The sequence below is a fragment of the Lissotriton vulgaris genome, chromosome 6, assembly GCF_964263255.1.
Source record: "Lissotriton vulgaris chromosome 6, aLisVul1.2, whole genome shotgun sequence".
NCBI classification, from domain to species: domain Eukaryota; kingdom Metazoa; phylum Chordata; class Amphibia; order Caudata; family Salamandridae; genus Lissotriton; species Lissotriton vulgaris.
The window spans coordinates 1,325,996,766-1,326,017,412 of record NC_141694.1 but is presented as its reverse complement, the minus strand read 5'-3'; positions in this window follow the sequence as shown (position 1 = coordinate 1,326,017,412).

Sequence of the window (20,647 nt, the reverse complement as noted above, 5' to 3'; positions counted from 1 at the left end):
TTAAGCACCCAGGCTAATGTGCTGCATAGCTAAATACATGTAAGGTCCCAAAGGCAAGACCAATTGCATTGCAAATGCTTGTTCTTACTTGCTTTGTATTTTCTCCACATTGAATCTTTAATACCTGAACTCAATCCAACATCATACTTTCTCCGACAGCATCTTCTGGTACAAGATCAGTGAAGATCTCCAAGTACTACATGGGTTTTTCAACAGTTATGACTTTTGCACGATCAGGTAAATCGTATAGGGGTTGGGCCTCTACTTTGTGATCATACGCACCCGTCTATATTCTTAATTGTGCACTTTTTTCATTGTAGCCAGATTCGCTGATCCATAGGTGTGTGTAACTGTCACCATTCTGTCATTCATGAGAGAGAGAGTGAGAGAGTGACTTATACAATATGGAAACTCTGGTAGACAAACCACCCACATCCATTCTGTTTCTCTTCTACTACCTATTCCAATTTCCACGCCACAAGCCTCTGTAGACTTGAATTAAATCCCAACTCAGCCCAGTAGTTTTTTATTAGGTGGAGAGTGGTAGATAGGCTTTGGGGTCCATTATTGTATTTTCTACACAACACTCCCAGGTCATACCAAAAAAGAGGGATTAGAGATACAAAGCAAGAAAAAATGAATCATATCAAATAAAACTCCACAATCTCCAAAACCACACAAAGTGTCATAAGCTGAACACGAGTGAGCATAGATTTCTACAGTCATAAAGATTCTGCATTCAGATTTTCTAGAAAGGCATTGAAAGACACTAGTTGTAAAAAAAGTATGATTCTCCTTGTTGCGCCACCCTCAGCCTCACCAAGAAGCCAACTGATGCTGTCAGCCGTTTGGCTGATATGACTTTGTAACAGTCAGCAGTATACCATTTTCCTGAAATAGGGGCCTGTTCTCTTGAGCTGCACCACTGTCTCACCTAATACTCATAGAGTCCTATACTTACATTTAACCGACTATAAAGCACTCCTCACATTGGCATGGTCTTTACCCGTATTTGTACAGTTGCTGCAGTCTTTAGGTGAAAACATAGATGAAGGCCTCAACAGTGTTGCTCCCAGATGCTCCATCATCACTTGAATCATCTCTGCAGCCAGTGATTCAGTTGTGAACTGTAGCAGTACCCCAAAGCCCTGAGTTGCATCTCCTCTGCAAAATCTCAAGAAGTTCAAGCTTCGCCTCTAGTGACACCATCAATCATCCAGATTTTCTTACAGGTGCTGTCAATCTTTTGACCAGTTTCTGATTTGTGCCCCCAAACCTTTTTGGTCCTGTCCCATAAGGTGTACAATGCCAGCAAGGCCATTTAAATTATAATTCCCACCATTCCCCTTTTTTCTGTTTTGTTGGGCTTCAACACCACCTCTTCATGTAGTGTTTTTAGAGTTTGCTTAGTCAGTGCATTTAAGTCATACTTTCATGTAAAATCCACTGAAGCTTCTCGCTGCATCTTGTTATGAGTACCATTATGCAATTTAAAATAGTATTTCCAATATTTCTTCTACTCAGCCACGTTGGTGGTCTGCTAAAGATTGGTGTGAACGAGAATTTTAAAAAATCCAACTGACCTTTAAGGTATTAACCCAGAGTCTGGGTCTGTGACGCAACATTTCCTACTAACGGGTTTCATAGGATGGGCAGTATTGGACGTCAATTTGGGACTGCATGAACTCTGATGGCATCTCATGGATACCAGTATTTGTCATTGATGGATCAAACAGGTATCACATTTGAAGACAGATCCTACCTGCTCAGCTTCCGGCCACTGTGTTGTTCATGCCTCCTCCACCTGAGTCCCCAAACTTCCTAGCACACTGGTGTTGCCCAAGTCTCTTCACAATAGAGTCTCAGCCAGGAAACACCACCATTGTCACCATGTCCCTCCATGAACTGCAGGCACCACACCACACCAAACAAGGAATAGGAATGGGGCTACAAACGGTATCCAGTTGGATGGAATGCCAGTTGCAGCTTCAAATGGCTACTGTGTAGGACCAGTTAGCGATAGGCTCCTTGCTGGAGTCGTAGAGTGCAGAGGACTCAAACACCATTTAGAAGCTGCAAGGATGCAAGACCATCTTGGCTTTCGGCCAATGCAGACACCCTCTCCCATTGCATGAAATTGATATATTACTTCTTGTCTCATCTTAAATAAAAAAGTGTTTACTTGCCTGGGCCTACAAACCTATTGAACAGTTCTCTACTTACATTCCATCACTCATGATCATGGTGGTGAGAACCCCAACACCGATATGTTTTTGTACTGCTAACTTACCTTCTGGTAACTTTCAATTGCTTTCTTTTAATTGATGTGACCTAGCATATATTTTTTGATATGGGTCAAACAAATCAATCTGGATGTAGATTGTAAACTTATGTGAGAGACTGAGAGACTATTTTATGATATTTATTATTGCTAGAAGAATACTAGGCATGGCTTGGGGAGATTCCAATCCACATATATTTTGATTTGTCATGCACCATGGGGTTCCTCCAGTGTTTCATTAAGTAGACCAAATTTACAATTTACTTTGCCAATGTATCTACATCTGGAATCAATGTTGGATAACAAGGGGCACCTGAAATAAAAAGCCATAAAAAAAGCAAGTAGAACACAGGAGAAGAAAAGGAGAAAATGCGTGCAAAATGAGAAAAAGCCAGCTTCCTAAATGGAAAAATCAAACCAAATGTATTTTTAATGTAAAAATGCTTCCCATAATGATGGACTGTACTGAACAATTGCTGGAAATGAATGCCAAATTTAGCTAACTATTTTGTTAAAGCACTAAAGCGTTACTTAGGTGCTGTAGTAACAGATCAATTAGAACATATGGGTTCTCACTTTGTCTACATCGGAAGGTTGAAATGGCATTATAGCCATACTCGGCGCATGAACCTCCTTGTTACAAAATGTTCACTGCAATAGCCCCCTCAATATCACTTTGACACAACCATACAGTCTCCTACTCTCCCCTAAACACTGCAGGACCCCCTCCCCACTCTAAAAAATATCAAGAAACAGCCTTTGGGAGGGAGGGGGCAAGCCAAACTGAGACCAATTTTTGTGTGTGTAAAAGGCTGCTTTATTGAAACAGGTGCAAACAACAATTTATTAACACTGGCAACTGCCTTACAAAACTAAAACCACACTGTACATAAATTACCTGACCCTTGTCCGCCCCTTACGATCCCCACATTAAATCCCCCACCCTGCCGGATACAAAATAACATTACATAACAACCATATTACACAATCTTACACAATATTGCAGTTACAAATCCTTTCCTCTAATGATCCAAACCCCTGCATTTGTGCAACTATCACAAACAAACATCTAGTCTAAACTTAGCCTATCTGGTTACCCTTTCCCTGCCCCTGCTCACAAATTACCAACACTTAACTAAACAATTCTGACAATCTTGGCCAACTTTCAACAACCCCGCCACCCAGGAAAAGGTCGGAGAGTAGGCGGAAATGCAGCCTCCCCATTTTCATGCCCCACTGCCTCCTAGGTATGACCCATTAGCGTTGTTGCACATTCAACAACTTGGCCAGGACCTCGATTTCCAGTAAGTACAAATCCATGCCCAACTTGGATAAATGAACTCCATCTCCCCTGAAGAATCCCAGTGTATCGTACTTAATGTCCCTATGAACAATCCTAGAAAAACCCAGATGCCGTCACATTTCAGTGTTGAGCTTTCTCCTGGCCTTACCCTCTCCTCTTCAGACCCTAGGAGGAACAAATTCTGTCCAAATAACAGCACAACTCGACCGCTGCTGCTTTATCAAAGACAAAACCCGCTTCATGCGCCTCATTAAAGTTAAACCTGTTTCCTTGACCATGTCATTCTCCCCAAGATGGATCACCAGCACGTCGGGGCACCTACCAGCTACCAAGACGCCATTCAGAAACTCCAACAACTCCTTCCATCGCATGCCCCCCCTGCCCCTCCATAAACTTTTAACAAGTCTTTATTAAACCCCAAATTTTCCCCAAAATAACTGGCACGGGCCTGGACCTGTGCCCATTTCACAAAGGAATGTACCACATCTCCCTGGTGAGGGGACCCATCACCTAACCAGAAATGAGAAAAATGGAAAGAGCAGGAGAAACAACAAAACCGCGCTATTTCCCCCGGATGCACTGCGCATATAGCGCTGATAGAAATTTGAAGACCATCTATTCAACTTCATGATGTACCCTTGCCCACAGCCTCTGTTGCTCACCTCAGACGCTGCCCCAATCCTGAAAGAATGTGTCCCAAAAGCCTTGCCAGCAATCCCCAGCTCCTCAAGTGCTTTCCTCAAAACCGCTAAAATCTGGGAAGCTATTGCACTCCACCCATTTGCATGTACGAAAACCAAACCAACCGAGCCGTGAGCAAGGTTCCTCCACCTCATTTCCCACCTTCGCGGGCAAGTCGGCTGCAGTTCGGCAATCTGCAAAGACACCCATTACCCCTTCCCCTCTGATCTGTTTTAGATTTTGCAGCCAAATGCTAATCGTATCCCTGTAAGGGGACACCTCATCTGAGGAAAATGCAGCCCAGATTGCAACCGATACCCAGGCTGCTGGCGCAAGACGCCTCTTAGTTCCCATCTTGAACGGTTACCAAATAAAGAGACGGGCGCTGAAAGCAGGAACACAAGAACAGAGTTTTATTTCTCATGAGGAGAGCCTGTCATTTCGGACACGAACACAGTGTCTTCAGGAGGTGCTCTAACAAGTTTCTCTGAGGCTTCGTCTTTTATACACAGGTTTATGATGCACAAACATTCCTTATTGCAATAAAGACACTTTGAAGTACGCAAAGGCATGTTTGGAATCCCAGCTTCAGGCCTATTCCCATACCAGTCGCTCGGATGTCGTTCCCCCTCCCGAATGTAACAAGTGATTGTGATCTCGCAGCCCGACATTCCAACAGGACACGAGGGCAAGAGGGGGTGATCAGATCAAAGGTTGGGCAGGCGATAAGATCGGGCACTTCGGTTGGTGTATCACGTTTTGTTATGCCGGGCAATAAAGGGGGGGGTTGTACATCCACGAGGCTTGGTCTTATGACTTGGGACCGGGTCGAGAGGCCAGGTGTAGCTGGGGGGGTCGTCAGAAGAGGGGAAGGGTGTTCCTGGGAGGAAATGCAGGGGTGGGGGGTGTGGGTCAAGCAGGGGTGTCACTCTTAGAGCAGGGCCGCGTAGGGGGGTTTTATGGTCTGGGACTTAGCAAACTGGCAGGAAGGTCATGGTGCCTAAAATGGCTGTTGTGTGCGTGCGTGCATGGGCCTACGCTGGCGGGATGATGCGGTCAGTGTTTCGCGGTATTCATTCTGCTTACAGCGAGGGGTATGGTGACACAAATGAATGCCGCTTATGTACATACACATTGTCATTTTCCACAGTCGCCGCTTTTTAACATAAGTTAGTTCATTTCCGTGTTTATCCTAACTGACGGGGTGTACATATAGCCATGTGTGGTCAATGAAATAGCGTTTGTCAATACTGGCGGATTGCGTATAACCATGTGCAGTCGATGCAATAGACGAGATGCAGTACATATGAGGTTACATTTGTTGGGTTATACATACAAGTCTAGAGATCGGTATACTACTCAGTCGGGGTCAATCAAGAAAAAGTTCCGACACATTATAGAACCATGTTCTGACTTTCTCTCCGGTGGTATCAACGTACAAAAAATGACTGATAAAACATGTTGAAAGCAATGCAAAGTGGTTGAGGGAGGAATTCAGTTCAATACAAGCAATCAGTCAAAGAAAAAAAGGGGGGGGATGTCTTCGTCACAGTGTCTTTTTAGCAGCGAGCCATCACTGCTAGGCTCTAGTAGTCCGTCTTTTTCCGTTGGTGTCCGTTGAGCACCGGCGGTGGAGCTATAGGTCCAGCTCGGATCCAACCTTACACGTTGCAGGGTGCGATTTTTCCTCTGCTGTTAGACCACAGTCCTGTTTCCTAACTAATCTCTTTAAGGGTGCCCCATGCTGGGCACCTGCACTTCTTTTCTCCTTCCGTGGCAAAACCCTATTCTACCTAAATGCTGTTCTTCTTTTCTGAGTCAAAATTCATGTGGAAAAAGGGGGTGTTGTTGGATAGTCGAGAGAAGAGAGGGCGGAGTGGGATCAGATCTTTGAGACAAACCAAGGGAGCAAAGGATAACGAGCAGGCAGGCCCATTGATCTGGCTCAGAGGGGCGGGGGACTTCTGGCACAAGTGGGTCGGCAAACAGAGGGCTTCAAGGCAGCCCTTCATCCTTTTATTTTCCGTGTTTGAGAGTGGTGCCTCGTCCCGCGTCTCATTGCTCTGCGGCTCCACCTTTGGTCGAGGTCACATGTGCTTCATGATCTGTGGCCAGGCTGAGCGTCACATCCGACCCCTCTCCTCCGGTGATTGTGTATCCTTGAATGAGTACAAAACAAGCTTTAGAGAAGCGGCAGGAGAAGACATGTATACATTTCTTTTCCGTCCCCAATCCTAAGTAGTTGGGGATACGTTCATCGGTCACGGTCAGAAGTCATCACTATGGAGTATGTAGGTGGGCATTTCTACTGAGTTTGTACTAAGTCTAGTTGGTGTTCATTCATGGCGTATATGGAGAGAAGTCAGACTCCTATCGACTGCATATTCTATCAAACTCGAAATTGGCCTTCGGTAGAGACTCGCTTTTCTAACCCGAGTCCTGACAGTCTTATATCTTCCTTCAGGGCCGGCTAACTCTTGAAAACAGGGGGAAGTGCTATCATCATGAGAGGGGGACAGAGGCTAAACATTCTTTTCTCGGAGAGCGACGGTTAATCAGGGTCCTCAGTTATACTTCGGGGACAGCTGATATGGAGCTGGGGCCAATCGGGAGAAGCGAGGATGCTTTGGACATCCGTACTTGGGTGCAAAGAGGTAGGGCAATCTGGGCATTGGGGATTGTGTTTCTAACGGACTGAAAACAGAAGGCCATTGACGTATAGTCCCCCTATAAAAAGGCCAGATTAGGGGACATCAGTCGTCTTACCTGTCCTTTCCTTCTTTGCCAATTCAAGTTCCATCATTTTGCAGAAAGGAGAGGTAGTAATATGGCAAGTTACAATCGTTTTAGTTCCTGTCAATTTTTCCCGAACACCTTTGTGTTCAAAAACCAATTAGGCTGGTGCCGGCGGGGCACAATGTTACCACACAAAGGAAGAGGGAACAGGGGGACCCTCAGAGAGAGAGAGTCGTCCGCATTCTAAACGAACTATTCGGTACACGTACGACATGGAGAGAGAGAGAGAGAGAGAGAGAGAGAGAGAGAAACGTGTACAATAATAGGCCATTTAGTGCGCACACAACACAGAATAGCAGGGGCCAAGTTATAGAGAAACACAGGCTGAGGGACGACGTAGATCCATACATTACGCACACACAAATTCAGGCAGGGGAGACAGTACATGTATTACATACAAAAATCCAAGACGAAATATAGAACAGTTTCTGACCGAAAAGAGTTCTACCCGGATGCTGCGCATTCTTAGTATCCTACTTAATCCATCTGGGGACTGAGCTTTTTACCTTTTTCTTCTTTCTTATCGTTGGCTGCCTTTGCGGGTGGCCTCGGTTGCAAATACTTACACCTCTGCCAATTGGTCGGGAATTAACCTGGTCGGGCTAATACTCACGGTGGGATCTTTGAATCATTTTTAGCGAATGGGTTCCCAGGCTGGGGCAACGGAGGGTGTCAGTCAGGAGAACAATGGGACAGCTTCGAGTTTCATGTCTATGAGGGTGCAAGAAGGAGGTGGTAAGTCTTAAACATTGGCAACCTTCCTAGTCTTCCAGGCGGAGGGTACTTGGGTAGACCTCACCCCGGAATATTCCTTAACCTTTCCCTATTTAGTTAAACGTATGAATTTATTCATTGGTGCACATCATTCTTGGTTGCATTATTTGGGGTGCCGGTTGGAGTCATATTTTGTCATACTGTAATAACCCGTCAAGTTTCTGCTTCAGGCCACCCTCCCAGTCGCTGGGTTCAGAGAGAGAAATGGTCATTTCTAAGTAAGGGAGTGCTATATCTTTGTTTGTTCGTCATGTATAGGCACCATGTTCGGACCCCTTTTCCCCATTCCATCGGCCGTTCGATCATCACTTCTCCGTACTTTAATCGACGTTCCGATGTGACCTGCGGAAAGAAGGGGCGGGGGCAGCGTTTTAAAACACATCAGCGCGCATAACCCAAAAATGCTTTTACTTACCACATACTCGACCTATCTCCACGGGATGTAGTCCCTACCATCTCGGCGTTTAAGCCCAGAGGGACCGGTAGTGCGGGAGAGATAATTATTGATGGTCTGTGTATTTGCATAGATCGCTTAAGCATGGCATTTCAGGTCGTGTGCAGGGAAGGGTCAAAACAAAAGGGCAGTCGGTGTAGAGTGGGGGTGAACTCATGTTCTCCTCCGAGGAAGAGGGATGGTCTACAGTGGTACAGGGTCGTTTTCGTTCGTACTAGAGGGGCCTGGTGGCAATCCTTCGGAGTGGCTTAGGGGCATCTAAAACAACTTCCCTGATACATGTGGCATATAAAGTAGAGGCTAAATACCAGAATCTTTATCGATTGCTTTATGTTGCACAAAAATGAAAAACACATACAACAAACCTGGACCATTCATATTTGCAATATTTCTGTGTACTATATTTTTTAACCTTTAACTAATCGAGCTGCTTCATTTCACCTGTATTTTACTTATATCGGAAACAGTGGCCATTTATTCGAAACTTACCAGTTTAAGCGCTACAACTATGTTTGCTTTTTCAAAAACCTTTAATTAAAAATGTTGGTGCACAAATACGGGCCTACAACCACGTGGGCCGGCCACGGAGCAGACTGGAACTGTGCATGAGGGGATATTTATTCGTGGAAACCGTAACGGAGTCGGTGGTCATTGATTTCATAATAAAAGTGCGACAAGTGCAATAAAATCATATCGAAAATTCATTGTGAGCAAGTACCATAAGTGTCGAAAATTCGAACTTTCAATAACATGATGCGCCAAAACTTAACATCAATTTATTGTCCGGATGTTCAATCAGTACCCATCCCATATCAATTCATTGCCCGAACATATAATCAGTACCCATACCCTCCTGCCATGTGCTAAAAACTGCATACATATCTCATGATATCAAGGCTGAGCAACCGGGACACAACAAGGAGTTGCGAGTTTCATTTGTACCGGCGCCATTTTGGGTGAGGTCAGGCATATCCAAGTATAGTCAAAATGTCTCCACCAACTCGTGGTTGGACCAGAACCTCTTTCGGCAGTCCAAATAGTTTTCGTAAAAGGGCAACAGAAGGGACTGGCGATATGAACCATCAGTCAAAAGGGGGAGGGAGGCAACAATCTTTCCTACCGGGTCATACTGGTGTCCCACCGGAACTTGATCAAATTGGTAGTCCGCAGGATTTTGGTCATTTGAACTGAGGCTGGCGCCAGCATGGGAGCGCCAACGTCTCGTGGCTACGTCTTGGTCGTTCCGTGGGTGATCATGGCAGTCATTCCCCATCGGGGGGCCCGCGGGGGGGGGGGTCAGGGGCCCCCGCGGTTCTCATAGAATCTTCAAAGTTGAGGGGAACGCTTCTGGACGTGGGACTCATTTTCTAGCTGACAAGCGACCGGGCCATCCTCTCACGCCGGGCCCAATCCTGCAGAGTCGACCGCCCACTTCATGAACTCGGCTGGTTCGGGCGAAGCGTCGTTGCACCGCAACAGTGGACGAGACCCCGCTGGGTGAGTGGAGCGCCGATACACCGCAAGAGTGGACGAACCCTTGTCGGGTGAGTGGAGCGCCGCTACACCGCAAGAGTGGACGAACCCTTGTCGGGTGAGTGGAGCGTTGGGGGTGCAGCTGGGAGCCTCCACCTGGGGAGGTGGGAGAGGCTCGTCCGCGCCGCCTCTCCCTCCCAGCGCACCCCACGCCGTTTCCCGGCGCGGACATTCGTGATGGCCGGACCAGGCGATAAGAGGGGGGGGTCGGAGGCATAAGCAAGACATCCCCCCCCGTGGCCTGCAAGGCGCCAGAAGAGGATGGGAGGACCAGTACATTCCGGGCCGACCATCCCACGACCTCTCCGGCTGATGGCGGTTAGCCGGGCCCCGCCCTGCACGTGTCGAGGCCTCGTCTTCCGGATGGGCGTAACCGTGGACCTGTTGCACTTCGGGAGTTTCCGGAATGGGGGTAGGTATCTGCTGACTTGTATCTATCTCATGTTACCGTTATTGGGCGTGGCGGGCTGTGGGACAGACATGTTTGGAGCAGTGAGGGGCGGCGGAGCCTAGCTACCTCGTGGCTGCCGTGATGTCAAGCTTGGCTTCTCTCACCACTTTCATGTTTCTTATTGCGGGCTATTTCTAATGTTTCTTATTTCTAGCGAAGTCAAAAACTCATCAGTGGCCTACTGATTTTGCTCGATTTCTTTTTCCTTCCTTTTCTAGTGTGTTTCATGCTAAAGTTTCTGTTAACAGGATACGGCGATTACTTCGTATTTTACATATGTCCTTTTTATTAGGGGTGTCCTCCGGTTGAGCCAGATGATCTACCTCTAATAAATGGTCCGGGTGGAACTAGTTTACCAATCAGTGGGGAGTAGATAGGCATGACAGATTACAACGGGGGACAAAGGTCCGCATTACCTACCCTTCACTACTTGCAAAGACTAGACAGAATATTTCTACTCTACGTTATTTGCAAACAGAGAATACCTCAAAAGAACTATTCCTTGAACAATAAATGTCCAGACAATCAATCAATCAGTGGGGAGAAAAACAGGCATGACGGATTACAACGGGGGACAAAAGTCCGCATTACCTATCCTTCACCGTCTGCAAAGGGAGACAGAATATTCCTATTCTTCTCTGTTTGTAGACAGGGAATATCTCAAAAGAGCGATAATCAATAAAAAATCAATAACAAACAATCAGTGGGGAGAAAGACTGGCATGACGGATTACAACGGGGGACAAAAGTCCGCATTACCTATCCTTCACTATTTGCAAAGAGAGAGAAACGTTCCTATTCGTCGCTGTTTGCAAACAGAGAATGTCTCAAAGAGAACCAATACTTCAAATAGCAACCAAGGCTAAATGAACCAATCAATGAACAATACCAGTATTTAGACACCGATTCCAATACAAACAATCAGTCAATCAGATGGATAAAGCCATCCTATCAATCAGACGTAAAGACGTCCTACTTAACCTTACCCGGACCGGACTGTGGACAGTTCTTCGCCTTCCCTTTCCAGCGCCCGATCGTTCTCTTACTCCATGTTTTTACCGCAGCATTCCTGTGGGATTCCAGTCAGGACAGTAGGTCGCTTGAGAGAGGTCCGTTCGGAATCGGTGAAGTTCATTCGATCGGCAGCCGGACGAGGGCCCTCTCAAGGCAGGTATACTCCAATCGTTTAGATGTTCACCCCATCGTCTGGACCTCTCTTACCGGACCTTATGTCGCTGATGGGCCCCGCGTTGGGACGCCAATTGAGGAAAATGCAGCCCAGATTGCAACCGATGCCCAGGCTGCTGGCGCAAGACGCCTCTTAGTTCCCATCTTGAATGGTTACCAAATAAAGAGACGGACGCTGAAAGCAGGAACACAAGAACAGAGTTTTATTTCTCATGAGGAGAGCCTGTCATTTCGGACGCGAACACAGTGTCTTCAGGAGGTGCTCTAACAAGTTTCTCTGAGGCTTCGTCTTTTATACACAGGTTTATGATGCACAAACATTCCTTATTGCAATAAAGACACTTTGAAGTACGCAAAGGCATGTTTGGAATCCCAGCTTCAGGCCTATTCCCATACCAGTCGCTCGGATGTCGTTCCCCCTCCCGAATGTAACAAGTGATTGTGATCTCGCAGCCGGACATTCCAACAGGACACAAGGGCAAGAGGGGGTGATCAGATCAAAGGTTGGGCAGGCGATAAGATCGGGCACTTCGGTTGGTGTATCACGTTTTGGTATGCTGGGCAATAAAGGGGGGGGTGTACATCCACGAGGCTTGGTCTTATGACTTGGGACCGGGTCGAGAGGCCAGGTGTAGCTGGGGGGGTCGTCAGAAGAGGGGAAGGGTGTTCCTGGGAGGAAATGCAGGGGGGGGGTGTGGGTCAAGCAGGGGTGTCACTCTTAGAGCAGGGCCGCGTAGGGGGGGTTTTATGGTCTGGGACTTAGCAAACGGGCAGGAAGGTCATGGTGCCTAAAATGGCTTGCGTGTGCGTGCGTGCATGGGCCTACGCTGGCGGGATGATGCGGTCAGTGTTTCGCGGTATTCGTTCTGCTTACAGCGAGGGGTATGGTGAACACAAATGAACGCCGCTTATGTACATACACATTGTCATTTTCCACACATCCCAAAGAAGCCCTTCTCCAGATTTCGTTCCTAACATTTCTGAGACCCGAAAGGCCCGAAAAAACATCTGCACCATCAGTGTGGAGAAAAGACACACCTCATATCCATCGGTACATAACCCTGGCAAAGTCTGAAGAACCCTCCCTAACAATTCCCAAAACATGGGGTTCCTAACCCTGCTTGCACTGCCACATTCCCGGGCCCAACACTCCAGCATCCGCATCCCGATTTCTCCTGTGGATGGCGCATAACCCCACAACAATTTCCCTACAAATACAATCCCCGCCAGTTTACCCGCAATCATACCCTTAGAAAGTCCTTTATCAATCAGATCTAGGATGAACTGTATCACGTCCTCCCTTATAAGAGCCGGGAAGTCCCGCCGCCTAGCACCTGGGAGCAAAAATTCCTCCCATGCTGTCCTGTACGCTGTCTTCGTGGATTGAGCAAGGGACCCTAAAACCAGCTGCAACATCCTGTGTTGCCTACATACCACAAATGCTGTGACATGCTGGTCGGGGTCCTGTCTGCGTCCTTGGCTAGCCCACAGAATCTCCCCCACTGTGAACGAGACAAAGCATCCGCTATGTCATTGTCCGCTCCTGGCACGTGCACTGCTTGAAAAGCAATATCATGACGTAAGCAGCCCAAACCAAACTCTCTCAGTAATTTCAAAACATGTTCATCCCTGGCCGACTGCCTGTTCACAATTTGCACAACCGCCATGTTGTCAATTTTGAAAGTTACCTTCCTGTGTGCCAACTGTTCGCCCCATAGTGTGACTGCTACCACCAGTGGGAAGAATTCTAAAAAGGCTATACTCCTACGCCCCCACCATTCTGTCGGGCACTGCTCTGCACACCATATCCCTTTCCAGTGGAGGCCAAAACCCTTGCTACCTGCGGCGTCTGAAAATATCTGGACATCCCACACCATGTCACCCTCCAGCATCAGTGGAATGCCATTGAAATTCTGCAAGAAAAATTGCCACATTTGCAAGTCTTCTCTCACTCCCACAGATAGCCACACATGATGATGAGGAGCTCTCTGTCCTGCTAGCACCCTGCCCAGTCGCATGCAAAATGTCCTCCCTACTCTCACCACTCTACAAGCAAAATTGAGGTGACCCAACAGCACCTGAATCTCTTTCACATTGACCTTACTTTTCGACAACATTGTCGCCAGCAGCCCCAACATTTGCTGCTTTTTGTCCTCAGGAAGGCATGCCTCCATCAATTGAGAGTCCATAGTCTTTACCGGTGCCAACGGCACCCCAAGTTCCCTCATGATCTCATTGAAACTGTCCAGCGCCTTCTGGCAGTCTGTGGAGTCTGAGGTGCCCACAAAGAAAAAATCATCCAGGTAGTGTGTTACTCCTTGGTGACCAGTCCGTTCTGAAAACAACCATTGAAGGAACGTGCTGAAGCACTCAAAAAGGGCGCAAGACATAGAACAACCCCTTCGGTAATGCTTTGTCTACGTACCATTTACCATTGAAATGGATACCCAGAAGATCCCAATCATTTGGATGGACTGGAAGCAACCGGAAAACTGACTTTATGTTGCACTTTGCAATCATCGCCATTGCGCCCGCGGTCACAACCAGTGACATGGCCACATCAACTGATGAATAGGACACAGTAGCCTCACTTTCGTCAATGAAATCATTTAACGAGCCTACTTTTGGCACTGAAAAATGTTGCATTAAATGGAACAGCCCTTGTTCCTTTTTCGGCACCACTCCTATGGGTGACACAATCAAATTTTCCAGTGACCAATCCTCAAAGGGTCCACCATGCGGACCTCACGCACCTCTTTATCCAATTTTTCTTGCACTATTTCCGGATGTGCTTTCGCTGACTATAAATTGTCTGCCCACCTTCTCGTCCTAGGTCTCCCATACCCAAGTCGAAAACCATCTTGAAATCCAGTCCGCAAGCATTCTGTAGCCTCTTGGTTACTATAACTCTGCAGGGCTGCAATCAATATGTCTGTTCTAACCGAAGAACAAGCCTTTTGGTCCATGCCCCTTAGCCCCTCACCCACCCGTGAAAGGCTGCTACTGTTGTCCCACATCCTAAACCCCCCCCCTGACTGCCACTACTGGTTTCCCTGTTGCTGCCCCTGTCCTCCCCCAAAGCAATTGACTAATGCATGTCTGCCTCCGCAATTCGAGCAGTCATCCCTGAATTTCCAGTACTCCAGAGTGAACATTCCCTTGTTAAAATTCCAGCAGGCCCCTTTTGTTCCTGACTGTCCTATTCCTGTGCCACCCACCCTGCGTGGGGACCCATGAAGGGGCCAACACATGAGTGGGAGGCGGCTGGCCGTGAAGATAGTTTTTTCCGCTCCGGACAGCCCCATCGTGTGTTGCCATTAGTCTGTATCCAATTCACCCCATTTTCCCTCCATGTCCCACGCAATGAATGCTCTGAATTCTTCGTCGTATTGGGCCCATGCGTACCCAACCCCTGCAATCTAGGTCTTCCTGATCACATCCATGTAGTTGAACATGGCAACACACCTCTCCAGGTATTTTTTGCAGTACACACTCGCATATATTAAGAATGCCGCTGTCCAATTCTCAATTGGGAGCGGTTCTTTTGGCCTCTTGGCCAATTCGTACCCCTCCTCCTTGGACCCTTCTTTTGCCCTAACCTCTCTGTGCAGAAGCTTAAGCATCTCTACATATTCACCCTTCCATATCCATTCTTTCAATGCCAGCATTAAATGCGCGTCCAACAGCTTAGTGACGCCAATGAAAGGCAACCTGTTTATCATTAATTCTTTACTTTCTAATTTGGTCTTGGGCTCCACTACTATTATTGCTACCATCTCTTTTTTGTCAGTCACGCTGTCCCCTGTGCTCCTGGATGCCTTGCCCGCGTCCTCTGTACCCACACCCCCTTCGCAGCCCCGCCTCTCACACTCCCTGACCCCTTACCTGAGTCATCTGTACCTACTCCCACATCCAGCACATACTTTCCCTTCCGCAACCTACCCCCTTTTCCCCCCTCTTTGTCTCTCCCTCCCACACCCACTTACACCATTAGGGATCGCAATCCCCCAGCCTGTTTACCCGGCTCTAATGATTCCGCACGTCGTCCTTCTGTCCACTTTGGCAATGCAGCCGACCGCTCCTCCCAACGCATTGTCCAACAGTGGGCTCAGCTTGGCGTCATGACACCTGGAAAACACTAGACACAGTGTTATTCAGCCCCCCTCTCCCTCATCGTCCATGTCCCTCAACTCTCCCTCCTCCATGCTGTCTTCCTCATAATCTAGTTCCTCCTCTCTGGAACTCCAGGCTTTCTCAGTCAGAGTAGCAGACTGCACCCTCCTCACACTACTCAAATGTCAATCCTTGGAGCTCCGTCGTCCACAATGTCACCTGGACCTTTGAGGCCCAGTGGGCGTTGGGGCTGGCGAGCCAGCCAGGGGCCTACTTATGCCAGCCATGTCATGATCCCCCGCCGGTACTGGGTACGCTGCATGAGGCTCCACCCTCCCTTTGCCTTGGCGCAATCGGGCCGCTCCCAGCCCTGCCAAGTCTGGTGGCCCATGCTGCTCCACTGCCTGAAAGAAAAATGAATGATCTGGTGTGCTGGGCCTATCCCTCTTCTCTCTCCCATCCCAACTCCTCTTCCTGCCTGCCCCCAAAGTGCTGGCAGCCCACACCCGCCCTACCACATTCAGGTCCACGGTCTCCTCTCCCTCCCACTGATCCACCTCCCCTCCCCATCACTCCACTCCCAACATGCTGCGCCATGCCCCCTGGCCCAACTCGGCCCGGCCTCTACCCCCCAATACCCCCCCCACAAGGCCCCCTTTTTCCCCCGCTAACTCAAGCCCCTGATTGCTCCCATCCTCCCCTCCGAAACCCCCTGACCTGACCCACAAACGGCGCCCCTCTAGCTGGCTCACCCCCATTGTCCCCCAAACCTCTTCCGTCCACGAGGAGAAAATATCCAGGCCTCCCCAATCCCTTTTGCTCCTTTCTGACTCCAAATCGATAGAGGAAACCTCCCCCTCCACCTCCCCCTCCTCCACAACCCAGGAGCCACTCCCTCCCGCTTCCCCCACCACCTCCTCCTTCTCAGGGCACACCCCCGAACTCCCCAAGTCTCCTACCCCACCCCCTACCACCGTCCCCTGCACCACCGGATTGGCCTGCCCCAGCACCTCATGCTCCTTCATCAACGCCCTCCCACTAGTTGTCTGTCTGCCCCCTACCCCAAGACCATATCTATTGCAGCGACCTGGGGTCCTACCTCAGATACCTTATGCAGGCCTTTCGTAACCGGCCTACCCTTGGACCCACCCCCCCCAGCTGCCCCGCGGCCTGTACGGGTGCAAGGGCTTCATATTCTCCTTCTAACTGCTGCCCTGTATCGCCCCCCCTGATCCCACGTGCCCGCTCCCACCCCCCGCTCCTGCCTCTACGTGCCAGAGCCACTTCAAATACCAAAGGCTCCAGTTCCCGCTCCCGTGCGGGGCCGCTCTCCTCAAATACGAGCAGCCCGCGGACTCCCGAGACTTGGACGGGGAGACGCGGGACACACTCCCCCACCGTGCCCCTCTCCACAAGCACCGCAGTCGCCCATCCCGCCCTCATGAGACGCAGGGTTAACAAACTAGGGCCACGCACATGGCACATGCGCGTCCCTCAGCATTCACCTTCCCCTTGCGAGCTTTCTGGGGAGACGAGCAAGCCAGCATGGCGGCCACTGCACCCGCTGACGTGCGCCTCACCGGGCACGCACCTCCAGAGGCCTCCAGCATGAGGAGATCCAGCCGGCCAGCCTCGCTCAACAATTGCACCGCCTCCAGCACGCGATTGTCCTCAGTAGCCATACTCTTCAAATTCCTCCTAAATACCTAATAACAACTACTCTGCCACAACCTACTACCACAAACCAACAAGGCCCAAAGACAAAAACGCTAAACACTACAGCGCTCCCAGCCACCGGGTCACTAAACCTAAAATGGTGGCTGGGGGAGTGCGAAAACGCCCCTTAAACCCATTGGGCTACATATGAAATTGGGCTAAAATTAGGCTATTCTCAATGTAGCCCAAAACCTACAAAATGGCTGCTACTCGGCCTGCCCCACCCCCTCCCTATCTATCCGGGGGGGCAGACCTCACTGTGTTCGGCTGGCCCCCAAACCGCCCTTCACTTCCACCTCGATGTCCCGGTACAACCAAAGTGGTGGAACCAAAGTGGCACGCAGCCTTTCAATCTAACTACAGAGCAATGCGTGCTCCCACAGCTCGAAGAATGACATATTTATCTCACTCATACCTATCTTGAAGTACCTCTTGCAAAGCGCTGAAACGCTTGATGTCCTCAGTACAAAAACGTACACATCCGTGCACACTAGTCTGTAACTGTGATATAAGCAGTCCCAGGGTAGGGTTGGACTATGACCACATTACTACTTTTTGCAAAGCACAGCTTGGTTAGGATTGTGGATCTAATCAGGGAATTAGTGCCGGACTGGGAACAGCAACTAGCCCTAGCAGGTTGCTGCTCCACCGGCCCTTGGGGGGATGATACTAGCAAAAAGCACCTCTCCCGCTTTTCTTACAGGGGGTCGATATTGCAGAACTGCTGAAAAACCAGCCCCTAGTAAGAAAAGCTGTCCCCGCAGGCACAAAACTGTCCTCCACCCCTCTGGCCCAACGGGGAAATGCTTGGTGCCTGCTACGGCCATTCCGGTCCTGGAGCTAACGTTGGCAAACATTTGTGGCAATAAAAGTGTTTTAAAGCTTATAGGGCCAATAACATTCGTCAAGATTGAAAACAAAATTATTCCACTGCAGCAGACCCACGTGTTTCCTGGTGCTCATCTCCAGGGCTTTAAATCTTGTTCTCACTCTGAGGTCCAAGAATTTCCTGCTCAGAGTTAGGTCCTGTAGCCTGTGCTCAATTTGTGATTCCTGAATGTCTTGTCTGTAGCGGCGGCTGGCACAGGTAACTGCGGTGGGGTGGGGCAGAGCAGGGCACAGCGGGGGGAGAGAGGACCGATGACAGAATAGTTATTATATATTTATTTTATTATAGCTATTCCGTCGTCTGTTGACTAAAATACCCCCTACCCCGCCCCACCCCGCCCTGCTCCACCACGTTTACCTGTGCCGCCCGCCACTGCTTGTCTGCCACAAGCCTCTAATGTTACTGTTCACCCTTAAATATCCTTACTTCAAGTGACCAGCAGTTCTCCACAGGATCATACTCACTCTTCGTGTTGAAACTTCAGTGCACCCACAAGGATCAGTGGCCCCTGCCTGTACTAAAGCAGCACCAAGAGACCATTTGAGGTAGTGGGTGAAATATAAATGCTCACGCCTCAAGGCTCTAGCTCATCCTCAGTTAGTTCCCAAAGAATGCAGTTACACTCAGAACCCTTAAGCTTATTTCCACTGGTGGGTCCAGTTACTTACTTACTCACACTTGGATCCGTGAGGCTCCTGCTCACAGAGAGGTCCCAGGAGGTTACTGCTCTCCTGGGTGCTCGTGGAATACTTCTCACTCTAAGGTCCTCTGATTGCTTTGTTCCTCCTTAGGCCTTGTAGATGCTGCTTACTCTGACCTAGATCATTATGGGCCACGTGGTTCCATGAGTCTTTTATTTACCTTCAGCTCTGCTGGTGCTCTGATCACTCCAATGCTCTCAGGAACCCACTCACCACTAGATCTTTAAAGCTTAAGGTAAACCCTGGGTCCCAAGGGGTCCTACTCCCGCACAGAGTCCCCAGCAGGGCCGGACTGGCCATAGCGGGCACCAGGCATTTCCCCGGTGGGCCTCTAGGGTGGGGGCCGATTTTGGGCCCCTGGGGACCTTTTTTGTTACCGTAGGTCGGCAATATAGTCCCCCTGTAACAAAATCGGCCGAAACCGGCCCTCGCAAACTGCTCACCTGCACTCCCCCTCACCCAAGGGGGGGCCAGCTGAGTAGTGTGCCAGGGCCGGTTTTTGTTCCCAGTCCGGCCCTGGTCCCCAGCAAGGGTCATGCTCAATTTAAGTCCTCAAGGCTACTGCTTAAATTCAATTCCTTGAGGCTCTTGCTCACCCTCAGTTTCTAGTCTTTCCTGCTCACTCTTAGGGCCCCCAGAGCTCGTACTCATATAAGGCCAGAGTTGTGTTTTGAAGACTGAATACCAATGGTAAAGCTGCCTCTACATTTTAAATGCACCCGATGACTGAGGTGCACTGGTAAGGTGTGTGAACAGTGTACTTCAGGTTAGGAGTAGGTACATTAGTAGTGCGCTTAAACTACGGGCTCCAAAAAAGTACAGAGGGATAAACAAAACTGAATATAATATGTGTTATCACCGGTTCTCCCACTGTATTCCCACTCTGACACACCTCCTATAGGAACTGAGGGTCAGATTTACAATAACTGGCGCATCCTTGCATATCAGCAGGGATGCACCAGTTATTTTGCATGACGGTTGAAACCCCTTGCGCCACCATGGATGCGCCGCATTTACATTGCGAGGCACCTTGACGCAAAGATAGAGATGCATGACGCATCTGATGGCGTAAAGGTGACGCAGTGCTGGAGTTGTGTCGAAAGCGTGACGCAACTCCAGCACTACTCAGGGGTGCCCTATACTTGCTGTGCTGCGTCACTCCTTACGCCTGCTACAAGCAGGCGAATGGTTTTGATGCAGCGGGGATGTAGAAGTGACTCAGTGAAATCTTGTAGATTCAACTACGTCACTTTTACGGGGCATCCTTGCGACGGAACGCCCCCCCCTGCATACATTATACCTGACGCAGATATAATGTAGCGCAGGGCTTTACAACATGAAGCATCTCATTAGATGCGTCACGTTGTAAATATGTCACATAGTGGCGCATTGCTTATGCCGCCGCTGCGTCACAAAAGGGACGCAACGGCGGCGTAAAAGGGTCACAAGGGGCTTGTAAATCTGCCCCTGAGTTCGATGAGTGATGTGTGCACATGGGAGAGGTGGCGCAGGAAATAGAAAGGAGAACCTCATCCTAACCAAGGATCACAATCAGTCTCAAACTGAAAGGATTCCCTCAATCTCTGCCCCATTGGCATGATACAAGTATGCCAATGCCAGATAAGGTCTAGTCGAATGTAACAGCACCTAGCTCATATCCTGCCAAAGTTATTCATGCTCATTTTCCTTTGCTTGTGGGAAGGTCTCTTTTGCTTTAATCTGTTTGAAAACCTGGGATTTACCCTCAGGCTTTGCGTCTATTTTGTCA